This window comes from Salmo trutta, unplaced genomic scaffold (genome assembly GCF_901001165.1).
Source record: "Salmo trutta unplaced genomic scaffold, fSalTru1.1, whole genome shotgun sequence".
NCBI lineage: Eukaryota > Metazoa > Chordata > Actinopteri > Salmoniformes > Salmonidae > Salmo > Salmo trutta.
The window spans coordinates 42,637-59,058 of NW_021823076.1; the positions used below are offsets into that span (position 1 = coordinate 42,637).

General features: G+C 51.7%; 1 long non-coding RNA gene across 1 annotated transcript; it reads left to right on the forward strand.

Annotated features, from left to right (window-relative positions):
- Positions 1 to 8,297: 8,297 nt before the first annotated feature.
- Positions 8,298 to 11,998, forward strand: LOC115188797 (uncharacterized). Its single transcript, XR_003876605.1, has 3 exons — positions 8,298 to 8,360; positions 9,492 to 9,548; positions 11,913 to 11,998. It is a non-coding gene; the product is annotated as an uncharacterized LOC115188797 (long non-coding RNA).
- The last annotated feature ends 4,424 nt before the right edge of the window (positions 11,999 to 16,422 follow it).

Sequence of the window (16,422 nt, forward strand, 5' to 3'; positions counted from 1 at the left end):
GCTATTTTGTATTCATGTTGATTTGTTGTCACCGTGCAGCTAGCTAGCTAGCTAGTTAGGGTACGATGCTAACGACGAAGCTAACTAGCCAGTTAGCAAGCTAGCTCATTTTTCCTCAAGTAAAAAATATTCATTGGATGATTTACTAGTTATGATGATTTTATAGTTATGTTAACATAGGACAACGGTCGATGAACTAGCTTTGTTTATACCACAAGGTTTTCGTGGCCGAGTCAACATGTTTTAACTTTGTACCGAGCTTGTTCGGGAAGGATTCACAGGACGTATCGATAAGGACGCAGGACGTATCGATAAGGACGCAGGACGTATCGATAAGGACGCAGGACGCATCGATAAGGACACAGGACGTATCGATAAGGACGCAGAAACGCATCGATAAGGACACAGGACGTATCGATAAGGACGCAGAAACGCATCGATAAGGACACAGGACGTATCGATAAGGACGCAGGACGCATTGATAAGGACGCAGGACGCATCGATAAGGACGCACGACCTGCTGCGTTGTGTATTCTGGGTTGTAACTAGTGACTAACTGTTCTAGCTGGTCAGACTGTGGACAGGCGACATGGCTCACTCTCCGGTTCAGAGTAGCCTGCCAGGGATGCAGGTACGCTGTTTTCACCTCATTTCCAGTAGCTAGCTAGTTAAAGTACACCTTACCAAAGTGCTATATGGTGAAGCTAGCTCTCACCTGCTGTCAGGTGATGTAAACAATTCTAAAGACATGCACAGCATGCTGCAGGTAGAGAGACAGTCAATTCCCTTCCTTCCTTCTGCATGTCCAATACTAGCCTGGTACAATATTTAACATTCAATTATACTAGGAGTCACATTGGGGCTTCACCAAGCCAGGCTAAAGGCTAAAGCACTGGAAAACAGAGGATTCTCTAAGCTAGGCTAAAGGCTAAAGCACTGGAAAACAGAGGATTCTCTAAGCTAGGCTAAAGACTAAAGCACTGGAAAACAGAGGATTCTCTAAGCTAGGCTAAAGCACTGGAAAACAGAGGATTCTCTAAGCTAGGCTAAAGGCTAAAGCACTGGAAAACAGAGGATTCTCTAAGCTAGGCTAAAGACTAAAGCACTGGAAAACAGGATTCTCTAAGCTAGGCTAAAGACTAAAGCACTGGAAAACAGAGGATTCTCTAAGCTAGGCTAAAGACTAAAGCACTGGAAAACAGAGGATTCTCTAAGCTAGGCTAAAGGCTAAAGCACTGGAAAACAGAGGATTCTCTAAGCTAGGCTAAAGCACTGGAAAACAGAGGATTCTCTAAGCTAGGCTAAAGGCTAAAGCACTGGAAAACAGAGGATTCTCTATGCTAGGCTAAAGGCTAAAGCACTGGAAAACAGAGGATTCTCTAAGCTAGGCTAAAGACTAAAGCACTGGAAACAGAGGATTCTCTAAGCTAGGCTAAAGACTAAAGCACTGGAAAACAGAGGATTCTCTAAGCTAGGCTAAAGCACTGGAAAACAGAGGATTCTCTAAGCTATGCTAAAGACTAAAGCACTGGAAAACAGAGGATTCTCTAAGCTAGGCTAAAGACTAAATCACTGGAAAACAGAGGATCATCTAAGCTAGGCTAAAGACTAAAGCACTGGAAAACAGGATTCTCTAAGCTAGGCTAAAGACTAAAGCACTGGAAAACAGAGGATTCTCTAAGCTAGGCTAAAGCACTGGAAAACAGAGGATTCTCTAAGCTAGGCTAAAGACTAAAGCACTGGAAAACAGAGGATTCTCTAAGCTAGGCTAAAGGCTAAAGCACTGGAAAACAGAGGATTCGCTAAGCTAGGCTAAAGGCTAAAGCACTGGAAAACAGAGGATTCTCTAAGCTAGGCTAAAGGCTAAAGCACTGGAAAACAGAGGATTCTCTAAGCTAGGCTAAAGGCTAAAGCACTGGAAAACAGAGGATTCGCTAAGCTAGGCTAAAGGCTAAAGCACTGGAAAACAGAGGATTCTCTAAGCTAGGCTAAAGACTAAAGATTTTAAGGTTGTAGACCAAAAACAGGATAATGAAAGTTCACAAAGTAACAAGTAAAGGTAGATCCACCAATTACTTAGTGTTTTTACTGATATCAACTTTTTCTTATGAATTAAGTGATTTAAAACTCGTAATTCTGTTACCAAAATCGGTAACAGAATTACTGAGAAAATCTGTTATTTGTCACCTGATTGCTAAACAACAGGTGTAGACTAACAGTGACATGCTTACTTACGAATCCTTTTACAACAATGGAGAGTTAGATTACAATAATAAATCATTGAAATGGGGACACAAGGAATAAATACACAGTGAATAACTAGTCAGAATAATGTTGCTATATTCAGGGCATTCAGAAAGTATTCAGACCACTTCACTTTCTCCGCATTTTGTTACGTTACAGCCTTATTCTAAAATGGATTAAATACATTGTTTTCCTCATCAATCTACACACAATACCCCATAATGACATCACAAAACCCCATAATGACATCACAATACCCCGTAATGACATCACAATACCCCATAATGACATCACAATACCCCATAATGACATCACAATACCCCATAATGACATCACAATACCCCATAATGACATCACAATACCCCATAATGACAAAGCATAATTTATGAAAAATAAAAAACAAATACCTTATTTACATAAGTGTTCAGACCCCTTTGCTATGAGACTCGAAATTGAGCTCAGGTGAATCCTGTTTCCATTGATCATCCTTGAGATGTTTCTATAACTTGATTGGAGTCCACCTGTGGTAAATTTAGTTGATTGAACATTTATTTGGAAAAGTACACACTTGTCTAAATAAGGTCCCAGAACTAAAACTAAGCCATGAGGTCGAAGGAATTGTCCGTGGAGCTCCGAGACTGGTGCCTCGACAAAATCCTATCTGGGATAGTGTACCAAAAAATGTCTGGAGCATTGAAGGTCCCCAAGAACACAGTGGCCTCCATCATTCTTAAATGGAAGAAGTTTGGAACCACCAAGGCACTTCCTAGAGCTGGCCGCCCGGCCAAACTGAGCAATCGGGGGAGAAGGGTCTTGGTCAGGGAGGTGACCAAGAACCCAATGCTCACTCTGACAGGGCCCCAGAGTTCCTCTGTGGGGACGGGAGAACCTTCCAGAAGGACAACCATCTCTGCAGCCCTCCACCAATCAGGTCTTTATGGTGAAGTGGCCAGACAGAAGCCACTCCTCAGTAAAAGGCATATGACAACCCGCTTGGAGTTTGCTCAAAGGCACCTAAAGGACTCTGACCATGAGAAACAAGATTCTCTGATCTGATGAAACCAATATTGCATTCAGAGTTCAAAGTGTCACATCTGGAGGAAACCTGGCACCATCCCTACGGTGAAGCACGGTGGTGGCAGCATCATGCTGTGGGATGTTTTCCAGCCGCAGGAACTGGGAGACTAGTCAGGATCAAGAGAAAGATGAACGGAGCAAAGTACAGAGAGATCCTTGATGACAACCTGCTCCATAGCGCTCAGGACCTCGGACTGGGGCGAAGGTTCACCTTCCAACAGGACAACGACCCTAAGCACACAGCCAAGACAATGCAGGAGTGGCTTCGGGACAAGTCTCTGAATGTACTTGGGTGGCCCAGTAAGAGCCCAGACTTGAACCGATCCAACATCTCTGGACCAACCTTAAATAGCTGTGCAGCGACGCTCCCCATCCAACCTGACAGAGCTGGAGAGGATCTGCAGAGAAGAATGGGAGAAACTCCCCAAATACAGGTGTGCCAAGCTTGTAGTATCATACCCAAGAAGACTCGAGGCTGTAATCGCTGCCAAAGGTGCTTCAACAAAGTACTTAGTAAAGGGTCTGAAAACTTATGAAAATGTGATATTTCCGGTTTTTATTTTTAACACATTTGCAAAAATGTCTACAAACCAGTTCTTGCTTTGTCGTTATGGGTATTGTGATGTCATTATGGGGTATTGTGATGTCATATGGTGTATGTGATGTCATTATGGGGTATTGTGTTAGATCGATGAGGGGAAAAAACTATTTAACCCATTTTACAATGAGGCAACGTAACGCAAACGGTGTGGGAAAAAGTCAAGGGTCTGAATACTTTCCAAAGAAGAGTACTGTAGGGTTAGGGTCAAAGGTCAGGGCCAGTGGAGAGTACTGTAGGGTTAGGGTCACAGGTCAGGGCCAGGGAAGTGTACTGTAGGGTTAGGGTCAAAGGTCAGGGCCAGGGGAGAGTACTGTAGGGTTAGGGTCACAGGTCAGGGCCAGGGGAGAGTACTGTAGGGTTAGGGTCAAAGGTCAGGGCCAGGGGAGAGTACTGTAGGGTTAGGGTCACAGGTCAGGGACAGGGGAGAGTACCTGTAGGGTAGGGTCCACAGGTCAGGGCCAGGGGAGAGTACTGTAGGGTTTAGGGTCAAAGGTCAGGTCGAGGAGGTTAGGGTCACAGGTCAGGCCAGGGCAGAGTACTGTAGGTTAGGGTCACAGCTCAGGGCCAGGGGAGAGTACTGTAGGGTTAGGGTCAAAGGTCAGGGCCAGGGGAGAGTACTGTAGGGTTAGGGTCACAGGTCAGGACCAGGGAAGTGTACTGTAGGGTTAGGGTCACAGGTCAGGGCCAGGGGAGAGTACTGTAGGGTTAGGGTCACAGGTCAGGACCAGGGTCGAGTACTGTAGGGTTAGGGTCACAGGTCAGGACCAGGGGGAGAGTACTGTAGGGTTAGGGTCACAGGTCAGGACCAGGGGAGAGTACTGTAGGGTTAGGTCACAGGTCAGGACAGGGTAGAGTACTGTAGGGTCACAGGTCAGGGCCAGGGAGGACGGGACGTGTACTGGTAGGGTTAGGGTCCAGGACCAGGGGAGGAGTACTGTAGGGTCACAGGTCAGGGCAAGGGCAGAGTACTGTAGGGTTAGGGTCACAAGGTCAGGGCTCAGGGGAAAGAGTACTGTAGGGTTCACAGGTCAGGGCCAGGGGAGAGTACTGTAGGGTTAGGGTCACAGGTCAGGGCCAGGGGAGAGTACTGTAGGGTTAGGGTCACAGGTCAGGACCAGGGAAGAGTACTGTAGGGTCACAGGTCAGGACCAGGGAAGAGTACTGTAGGGTCACAGGTCAGGGCCAGGGGAGAGTAATGTAGGGTTAGGGTCACAGGTCAGGGCCAGGGAGGAAGTACTGTAGGGTTAGGGTCACAGGTCAGGACCAGGGAAGAGTACTGTAGGGTCACAGGTCAGGACCAGGGAAGAGTACTGTAGGGTTGGGGTCACAGGTCAGGGCCAGGGGAGAGTACTGTAGGGTTAGGGTCACAGGTCAGGACTAGGGAAGAGTACTGTAGTGTTAGGGTCACAGGTCAGGACCAGGGGAGAGTACTGTAGGGTCACAGGTCAGGCCAGGGTAGAGTACTGTAGGGTTAGGGTCACAGGTCAGGACCAGGGAAGAGTACTGTAGGGTTAGGGTCACAGGTCAGGACCAGGGGAGAGTACTGTAGGGTCACAGGTCAGGGCCAGGGTAGAGTACTGTAGGGTTAGGGTCACAGGTCAGGGCCAGGGGAGAGTACTGTAGGGTTAGGGTCACAGGTCAGGACCAGGGGAGAGTACGATATCCTAGTCCCAGGTTAGGGTCAGAGTGATATCCTAGTCCCAGGTTAGGGTCAGAGCGATATCCTAGTCCCAGGTTAGGGTCAGAGCGATATCCTAGTCCCAGGTTAGGGTCAGAGCAGAGTGATATCCTAGTCCCAGGTTAGGGTCAGAGCGGAGTGATATCCTAGTCCCAGGTTAGGGTCAGAGCGGAGCGATATCCTAGTCCCAGGTTAGGGTCAGAGCAGAGCGATATCCTAGTCCCAGGTTAGGGTCAGAGAAGTGCGATATCCTAGTCCCAGGTTAGGGTCAGAGCGATATCCTAGTCCCAGGTTAGGGTCAGAGCGCTATCCTAGTCCCAGGTTAGGGTCAGAGCGGAGTGATATCCTAGTCCCAGGTTAGGGTCAGAGCGGAGCGATATCCTAGTCCCAGGTTAGGGTCAGAGTGATATCCTAGTCCCAGGTTAGGGTCAGAGCAGAGCGATATCCTAGTCCCAGGTTAGGGTCAGAGCAGAGCGATATCCTAGTCCCAGGTTAGGGTCAGAACAGAGCGATATCCTAGTCCCAGGTTAGGGTCAGAGCAGAGCGATATCCTAGTCCCAGGTTAGGGTCAGAGCAGAGCAATATCCTAGTCCCAGGTTAGGGTCAGAGCGGAGCGATATCCTAGTCCCAGGTTAGGGTCAGAGCGGAGCGATATCCTAGTCCCAGGTTAGGGTCAGAGCGATATCCTAGTCCCAGGTTAGGGTCAGAGCGGAGCGATATCCTATCCCAGGTTAGGGTCAGAGCAGAGCGATATCCTAGTCCCAGGTTAGTGTCAGAGCAGAGTGATATCCTAGTCCCAGGTTAGGGTCAGAGCGATATCCTAGTCCCAGGTTAGGGTCAGAGTGGAGTGATATCCTAGTCCCAGGTTAGGGTCAGAGCGGAGCGATATCCTAGTCCCAGGTTAGGGTCAGAGAGGAGCGATATCCTAGTCCCAGGTTAGGGTCAGAGCAGAGCGATATCCTAGTCCCAGGTTAGGGTCAGAGCGATATCCTAGTCCCAGGTTAGGGTCAGAGCAGAGCGATATCCTAGTCCCAGGTTAGGGTCAGAGCAAGCAATATCCTAGTCCCAGGTTAGGGTCAGAGTGATATCCTAGTCCCAGGTTAGGGTCAGAGCAGAGCGATATCCGAGTCCCAGGTTAAGGGTCAGAGCAGAGCGATATCCTAGTCCCAGGTTTAGGGTCAGAGCGGAGCAATATCCTAGTCCCAGGTTAGGGTCAGAGCAGAGCGATATCCTAGTCCCAGGTTAGGGTCAGCAGTGTATATCCTAGTCCCAAGTTAGGGTCAGAGTGATATCCTAGTCCCAGGTTAGGGTCAGAGTGATATCCTAGTCCCAGGTTAGGGTCCAGAGCAGGAGTGATATCCTAGTCCCAGGGTAGGGAGGGTCAGAGCGGAGTGATATCCTAGTCCAGGTTAGGGTCAGAGCGCTATCCTAGTCCCCAGGTTAGGGTCAGAGCGGAGTGATATCCTAGTCCCAGGTTAGGGTCGAGCGGAGTGATATCCTAGTCCCAGGTTAGGGTCAGTGATATCCTGTCCCAGGTTAGGGTCAGAGTGATATCCTAGTCCCGGGTTAGGGTCAGAGTGATATCCTAGTCCCAGGTTAGGTCCGAGTGGAGTGATATCCTAGTCCCAGTATTAGGGTCAGAGCAGAGTGATATCCTAGTCCTAGGTTACGTCATGGAAACAGAATGAACTCCTGTATTCAGATTCTGTTAGTTATATAGAGGACGTTTTGGGTTCATCATTGCTGCGGTGTTGCAACTGTTGTGACAAAATAATGCTGAATATTCTTTAACTCTTATCACATGTCATGTTAAGCAACTTCTAAGCACTGCTGCTCTCTCCTCCCCCTCCCTCTCTCCTCTCCTCCTCCCCTCCCTCTATCTCTCTCTCTCTCTCTTCTCTCTCCCCCTTCTCCTCCCCCTCCCTCTCTCTCTCCCTCCCCCTCCTCTCTCTCTCTCTCTCTCCCTCTCTCTCTCTCCCTTCTCTCTCCCCCTTCTCCTCCCCCTCCCCCTTTCTCTCTCTCTCTCTCTCTTCTCTCTCCCCCTTCTCCTCCCCCTCCCTCTCTCTCTCTCTCCCTCCCTCTCTTTCTCTCCCTCCCTTCTCTCTCCTCCCCTCTCTCTCCTTCCCTTCTCCTCCCTCCCCCCTCCTCCCCCTCCCTTCTCTCTCTCTCCCTCCCTTCTCTCTCTCCCTCCCTCCCTTCCTCTCTCTCCCTCCCTTCTCTCTCTCCCTCCCTCCTCTCTCTCTCTCTCTCCCTCCCTCTCTCTCTCTCCCTCCCTTCTCTCTCTCTCTTCCTCCCTTCTCTCTCCCCTCCCTTCTCTCTCCTCCCCTCCTCTCTCCCTCCCTCTCTCTCTCTTCCTCCCTTCTCTCTCCCCTCCTCTCCTCTCCCCTCCCTCTCTCCCTTCGCTCTCTCTCTCCCTCCTCCCTTCTCTTCTCCCTCCCTCCATCCCTCCTCTCTCTTCCTTCCTGCCCTTCTCTCTCCTCCCTCTCTCCCCCTCTCCTCCCAGCTCTATCAAATCCCCCCCCCTCCTGTAGAACCTGAAGGCAGACCCAGAGGAGCTGTTCACTAAGTTGGAGAGGAGAGGTAAAGGCTCGTTTGGTGAGGTGTTTAAAGGAATAGACAAGATGACCCAGAAGGTGGTGGCCGTTAAGATCATTGACCTGGAGGAGGCTGAGGATAGATGGAGGACCTCCAGCAGGAATCACTGTGTTGAGTCAGTGTGACAGCCCCTTCATCACCAAGTACTATGGATCCTACCTGAAGGTAGGTCATAGGGTTTAGGGATCAGGGTTAAAGTCATGGATCCTACCTGAAGGTAGGGTCATAGGGTAGGGGATCAGGGTTAAAGGTCATGGAGCAGCTCACACACCTCCTCTGTAGATCTGGAGGAACCAGCCCCCTGTCCTAACACCATCCTCTGTAAGATCTGGAGGAACCAGCCCCCTGTCCTAACACCTCCTCTGTAAGATCTGGAGGAACCAGCCCCCTGTCCTAACACCTCCTGATCTGGAGGAACCACCCCCTGTCCTAACACCCTCCTGATCTGGAGGAACCAGCCCCTGTCCTAACACCTCCTGATCTGGAGGAACCTGCCCCCTGTCCTAACACCTCCTGATCTGGAGGAACCAGCCCCCTGTCCAAACACCTCCTGATCTGGAGGAACCAGCCCCCTGTCCTAACACCTCCTCTGTTAGATCTGGAGGAACCAGCCCCTGTCCTAACACCTCCTCTGTTAGATCTGGAGGAACCAGCCCCCTGTCCTAACACCTCCTCTGTAAGATCTGGAGGAACCAGCCCCCTGTCCCTAACACCTCCTCTGTTAGATCTGGAGGAACCAGCCCCCTGTCCTAACACCTCCTGATCTGGAGGAAACCATCCACCTGTCCTAACACCTCCTGATCTGGAGGAACCAGCTACCTGTCCTAACACCTCCTGATCTGGAGAACCAGGCCCCTTCCTACACACCTCCCGATCTGGAGGGACCAACACCCTGTCCTAACAACCTACTGATCTGGAGGAACCAGCCCCCTGTCCTAACACCTCCTCTGTTAGATCTGGAGGAACCAGCCCCCTGTCCTAACACCTCCTGATCTGGAGGAACCAGCCACCTGTCCTAACACCTCCTGATCTGGAGGAACCCTCCCTGTCCTACACCTCCTCTGTTAGATCTGGAGGAACCAGCTCCCTGTCCTAACACCTCCTCTGTTAGATCTGGAGGAACCAGTCCCCTGTCCTAACACCTCCTGATCTGGAGGAACCAGAGCCCTGTCCTAACACCTCCTCTGTTTAGATCGTGGAGGAACCAGTCCCCTGTCCTAACACCTCCTGATCTGGAGGAACCAGGCCCCTGTCCTAACACCTCCTCTGTAACTGGTCTCTCTTGGTCGTCTTCAGGAGGCCAAGCTGTGGATCATTATGGAGTATCTCGGAGGAGGCTCAGCGTTGGATCTGGTGAGTGATGTTACCAGTAGTCAGACAATATGTGGACGTTGTGCTAGGCTAACGGGGGGCGGTTGAGCTAGCTAACGGGGGGCGGTTGAGCTAGCTAACGAGGGCGGCTGCGCTAACTAACGGGGGGCGGCTGTGCTAGCTAACGGGGGGTTGTTTTTCTGAGTTGCGCTAGCTAACGGGGGTGGTTGTGTGAGTTGTGCTAGCTAACGGGGGCGGTTGTGTGAGTTGGGCTAGCTAACGGGGGTGGTTGTGTGAGTTGCGCTAGCTAACGGGGGCGGTTGTGTGAGTTGAGGGCTAGCTAACGGGGGGCGGTTGTGCTAGCTAACGGGGGCGGTTGTGTGAGTTGCGCTAGCTAACGGGGGCGGTTGTGTGAGTTGAGCTAGCTAACGGGGGGCGGCTGTGCTAGCTAAACGGGGGCGTTGTGTGAGTGTGCGCTAGCTAACAGGGGGCGGTGTGTGAGTTGAGCTAGCTAACGGGGGGCGGTTGTGTGAGTTGTGCTAGCTAACGGGGGCGGTTGTGTGAGTTGTGCTAGCTAACGGGGGCGGGTTGTGTGTAGTTGCGCTAGCTAACGGGGGGCGGTGTGTGAGTTGCGCTAGCTAACGGGGGCGGTTGTTGTGAGTTGAGCTAGCTAACGGGGCGGTTGTGCTAGCTAACGGGGGCGGTTGTGTGAGTTGCGCTAGCTAACAGGGTGGTTGTGTGAGTTGCGCTAGCTAACGGGGGGCGGTTGTGCTAGCTAAAACGGGGGCGGTTGTGTGAGTTGCGCTAGCTAACGTGTGGTTGTGTGAGTTGCGCTAGCTAACGGGGGGGCGGTTCACGCTAGCTAACGGGGGCGGTTGCGCTAGCTACAGAGGTGGTTGTGTGAGTTGCGCTAGCTAACTGGGCGGTTGTGTGAGTTGCGCTAGCTAACGGGGGAGGTTGTGGTGAGTTGCGCTAGCTAACGGGGGCGGTTGTGTGAGTTGTGCTAGCTAACGGGGCGGTTTGCGCTAGCTAACAGAGGTGGTTGTGTGAGTTGCGTTAGCTAACGGGGGGCGGTTGTGCTAGCTAACGGGGGGCGGTTGTGTGAGTTGCGCTAGCTAACGGAGGCGGTTGTGTGAGTTGCGCTAGCTAACGGAGGCGGTTGTGTGAGTTGCGCTAGCTAACAGGGGTGGTTGTGTGAGTTGTGCTAGCTAACGGGAGCGGTTGTGTGAGTTGTGCTAGCTAACGGGGGCGGTTGTGTGAGTTGTGCTAGCTAACGGGGGCTGTTGTGTGAGTTGCGCTAGCTACAACAGGGGCGGTTGTGCTAGCTAACGGGGGGCGGTTGTGCTAGCTAACGGGGGCGGTTGTGTGAGTTGCGCTAGCTAACGGGGGGGCGGTTGCTGTGAGTTGCGCTAGCTAACATGCGGTTGTGCTAGCTAACGGGGGCGGTTGTGGTGAATTGTGCTAGCTAACGGGCGGTTGTGCTAGCTAACGGGGGCGGTTGTGTGAGTTGCGCTAGCTAAAACGGGGGGGGCGGTTGTGTGAGTTTGAGCTAGCTAACGGGGGCGTGGTTGTGTGAGTTTCGCTAGCTAACGGGGGCGGTTGTGTGAGTTGCAGCTAGCTAATGGGGGGCGGTTGTGTGAGTTGTGCTAGCTAACGGGGGCTGTTGTGTGAGTTGCGCTAGCTAACATGGGCGGTTGTGCTACTAACGGGGGGCGGGTTGTGGCTAGCTAACGGGGGCGGTTGGTGTGAGTTTGCGCTAGCTAACGGGGGGGGGCGGTTGTGTGAGTTGCGCTAGCTAACGTGCGGTTGTGCTAGCTAACGGGGGCGGTTGTGTGAGTTGTGCTAGCTAACGGGCGGTTGTGCTAGCTAACGGGGGCGGTTGTGTGAGTTGTGCTAGCTAACTGTGTGGCGGTTGGTGCTAGCTAACGGGGGGGCGGTTGTGTGAGTTGCGCTAGCTAACGGGGGGGCGGTTGTGTGAGTTAGCTAGCTAACGGGGGGGCGGTTGTGTGAGTTTGCGCTAGCTACGGGGGCGGTTGTGTGAGTTGAGCTAGCTAACGGGGGGGGGGCGGTTGTGCTAGCTAACGGGGGCGGTTGTGTGAGTTGCGCTAGCTAACGGGGGCGGTTGTGTGAGTTGTGCTAGCTAACGGGGGCGGTTGTGTGAGTTGCGCTAGCTAACGGAGGCGGTTGTGTGAGATGAGCTAGCTAACGGAGGCGGTTGTGTGAGTTCCGCTAGCTAACGGAGGCGGTTGTGTGTGTTGCGCTAGCTAACGGTTATGGTTGTGTGAGTTGCGCTAGCTAACGGGGGGCGGTTGTGTGAGTTTGGGCGGTTTGTGTGAGTTGTGCTAGCTAACGGAGGCGGTTGTGTGAGTTGTGCTAGCTAACGGAGGCGGTTGTGTGTTTTTCCAGTTGGAGCCAGGGTTGCTGGATGAGACTCAGATCGCTACCATCCTCAGAGAGATTCTGAAGGGTCTGGAATACCTCCACTCAGAGAAGAAGATACACGAGATATCAAAGGTACTAAATAGCATGGATACTACTAGGGCTAACCTAGCTAACGGGGACTAGTAGGGGCTAACCTAGCTAACAGGGATACTAGTTGGGCCTAACAGGGATACTAGTAGGGGCTAACCTAACTAACAGGGATACTAGTAGGGGCTAACCTAGCTAACAGGGATACTAGTAGGGGTTAACCTAGCTAACAGGGATACTAGTTGGGCCAACAGGGATACTAGTAGGGGCTAACCTAACTAACAGGGATACTAGTAGGGGCTAACCTAGCTAACAGGGATACTAGTAGGGGCTAACCTAGCTAACAGGGATACTAGTAGGGGCTAACCTAACTAACAGGGATACTAGTAGGGGCTAACAGGGATACTAGTAGGGGCTAACAGGGATACTAGTAGGGGCTAACCTAGCTAACAGGGAGACTAGTAGGGGCTAACCTAGCTAACAGGGATACTAGTAGGGGCTAACCTAGCTAACAGGAATGCTAGTAGGGGCTAACCTAACTAGCAGGGATACTAGTAGGGGCTAACCTAGCTAACAGGGATACTAGTAGGGGCTAACCTAACTAACAGGGATACTAGTAGGGGCTAACCTAACTAACAGGGATACTAGTAGGGGCTAACCTAGCTAACAGGGATACTAGTAGGGGCTAACCTAGCTAACAGGGATACTAGTAGGGGTTAACCTAACTATCAGGGATACTAGTAGGGGCTAACCTAGCTAACAGGATCTAGTAGGGGCTAACCTAGCTAACGGGGATACTAGTAGGGGCTAACCTAGCTAACGGGGATACTAGTAGGGGCTAACCTAGCTAACAGGGATACTAGGAGGGGCTAACCTAGCTAACAGGGATACTAGTAGGGGCTGACCTAGCTAACAGGGATACTAGTAGGGGCTGACCTAGCTAACAGGGATACTAGTTGGGGCTAACCTAGCTAACAGGGATACTAGTAGGGGCTAACCTAACTAACAGGGATACTAGTAGGGGCTAACATGGATACTAGTAGGGGCTAACCTAGCTAACAGGGATACTAGTAGGGGCTAACCTAGCTAACAGGGATACTAGTAGGGGCTAACCTAACTAACAGGGATACTAGTAGGGGCTAACCTAACTAACAGGGATACTAGTAGGGGCTAACCTAGCTAACAGGGATACCAGTAGGGGCTAACCTAGCTAACAGGGATACTAGTAGGGGCTATCCTAACTAACAGGGATACTAGTTGGGGCTAACCTAACTAGTATGGATACTAGTAGGGGCTAACAGGGATACTAGTAGGGGCTAACCTAGCTAACAGGGATACTAGTAGGGGCTAACCTAGCTAACGGGGATACTAGTAGGGGTTAACCTAGCTAACAGGGGTACTAGTAGGGGCTAACCTAGCTAACAGGGATACTAGTAGGGGCTAACCTAGCTAACAGGGATACTAGTATGGGCTAAACTAACTAACAGGGATACTAGTAGGTGCTAACCTAGCTAACAGGGATACTAGTAGGGGCTAACCTAGCTAACAGGGATACTAGTAGGGGCTAACCTAGCTAACAGGGATACTAGTAGGGGCTAACCTAGCTAACAGGGATACTAGTAGGGGCTAACAGGGATACTAGTAGGGGCTAACCTAATTAACAGGGATACTAGTAGGGGCTAACAGGGATACTAGTAGGGGCTAACCTAGCTAACAGGGATACTAGTAGGGGCTAACCTAGCTAACAGGGCTACTAGTAGGGGCTAACAGGGATACTAGTAGGGGCTAACCTAACTAACAGGGATACTAGTAGGGGCTAACAGGGATACTAGTAGGGGCTAACAGGGATACTAGTAGGGGCTAACCTAGCTAACAGGGATACTAGTAGGGGCTAACCTAGCTAGGGATACTAGTAGGGGCTAACCTAGCTAACAGGGATACTAGTAGGGGCTAACCTAGCTAACAGGGATACTAGTAGGGGCTAACCTAGCTAACAGGGATACTAGTAGGGGCTAACCTAGCTAACAGGGATACTAGTAGGGGCTAACCTAGCTAACATGGATACTAGTAGGGGTTAACCTAGCTAACAGGGATACTAGTAGGTGCTAACCTAGCTAACAGGGATACTAGTAGGTGCTAACCTAGCTAACAGGGATACTAGTAGGGGCTAACAGGGATACTAGTAGGGGCTAACCTAGCTAACATGGATACTAGTAGGGGTTAACCTAGCTAACAGGGATACTAGTAGGTGCTAACCTAGCTAACAGGGATACTAGTAGGTGCTAACCTAGCTAACAGGGATACTAGTTGGGGCTAACAGGGATGCTAGTAGGGGCTAACCTAGCTAACAGGGATACTAGTAGGGGCTAACAGGGATACTAGTAGGGGCTAACAGGGATACTAGTAGGGGCTAACCTAACTAGCAGGGATACTAGTAGGGGCTAACCTAACTAACAGGGATACTAGTAGGGGCTAACCTAGCTAACAGGCATACTAGTAGGGGCTAACAGGGATTCTAGTAGGGGCTAACCTAACTAACAGGGATACTAGTAGGGGCTGACCTAGCTAACAGGGATACTAGTAGGGGCTAACAGGGATACTAGTAGGGGCTAACCTAGCTAACAGGGATACTAGTAGGGGCTAACAGGGATACTAGTAGGGGCTAACCTAACTAGCAGGGATACTAGTAGGGGCTAACCTAGCTAACATGGATACTAGTAGGGGTTAACCTAGCTAACAGGGATACTAGTAGGGGCTAACCTAGCTAACAGGGATACTAGTAGTGGCTAACCTAGCTAACAGGGATACTAGTAGGGCTAACCTAGCTAATAGGGATACTAGTAGGTGCTAACCTAGCTAACAGGGATACTAGTAGGAGCTAACAGGATACTAGTAGTTGAAGGTACAGAGAGACATCAGCAGTACTGACAGGGTTAATGTAGAAGGTACAGAGAGACATCAGCAGTACTGACAGGGTTAATGTAGAAGGTACAGAGAGACATCAGCAGTACTGACGGGGTTAATGTTTCATTCTGGGTTTGAGTCCTGGTCGGGGCCTACCCTCTGGTTCCATTCTGGGTTTGAGTCCTGGTCGGGGCCTACCCCTTGGTTCCATTCTGGGTTTGAGTCCTGGTCGGGGCTACCCCCTGGTTCCATTCTGGGTTTGAGTCCTGGTCGGGGCTACCCCCTGGTTCCATTCTGGGTTTGAGTCCTGGTCGGGGCCTACCCCCTGGATCCATTCTGGGTTTGAGTCCTGGTCGGGGCCTAACCCCTGGTCGGGGCCTACCCCCTGGTTCCATTCTGGGTTTGAGTCCTGGTCGGGGCCTACCCTCTGGTTCCATTCTGGGTTTGAGTCCTGGTCGGGGCCTACCCCCTGTTTCCATTCTGGGTTTGTGTCCTGGTCGGGGCCTACCCCCTGGTTCCATTCTGGGTTTGAGTCCTGGTCGGGGCCTACCCCCTGGTTCCATTCTGGGTTTGAGTCCTGGTCGGGCCTACCCCCTGGTTCCATTCTGGGTTTGAGTCCTGGTCGGGGCCTACCCTCTGGTTCCATTCTGGGTTTGAGTCCTGGTCGGGGCCTAACCCCTGGTCGGGGCTTACCCCCTTGGTTCCATTCTGGGTTTGAGTCCTGGTCGGGGCCTACCCTCTGGTTCCATTCTGGGTTTGAGTCCTGGTCGGGGCCTACCCCCTGTTTCCATTCTGGGTTTGTGTCCTGGTCGGGGCCTACCCCCTGGTTCCATTCTGGGTTTGAGTCCTGGTCGGGGCCTACCCCTGGTTCCATTCTGGGTTTGAGTCCTGGTCGGGCCTACCCCCTGGTTCCATTCTGGGTTTGAGTCCTGGTCGGGGCCTACCCTCTGGTTCCATTCTGGGTTTGAGTCCTGGTCGGGGCCTAACCCCTGGTCGGGGCTTACCCCCTTGGTTCCATTCTGGGTTTGAGTCCTGGTCGGGCCTACCCCCTGGTTCCATTCTGGGTTTGAGTCCTGGTCGGGCCTACCCTCTGGTTCCATTCTGGGTTTGAGTCCTGGTTGGGGCCTACCCCCTGGTTCCATTCTGGGTTTGAGTCCTGGTTGGGGCCTACCCCCTGGTTCCATTCTGGGTTGAGTCCTGGTTGGGGCCTACCCCCTGGTTCCATTCTGGGTTTGGGTCCTGGTCGGGGCCTAACCCCTGGTCGGGCCTAACCCCTGGTTCCATTCTGGGTTTGAGTCCTGGTCGGGGCCTAACCCCTGGTTCCATTCTGGGTTTGAGTCCTGGTCGGGCCTACCCCCTGGTTCCATTCTGGGTTTGAGTCCTGGTTGGGGCCTACCCTCTGGTTCCATTCTGGGTTTGAGTCCTGGTCGGGCCTACCCCCTGGTTCCATTCTGGGTTTGAGTCCTGGTCGGGGCCTAACCCCTTTGCTTCGTTGTGATCCAAACTGCTTTCTTCTCTCCCTCAGCTGCCAACGTTCTGCTGT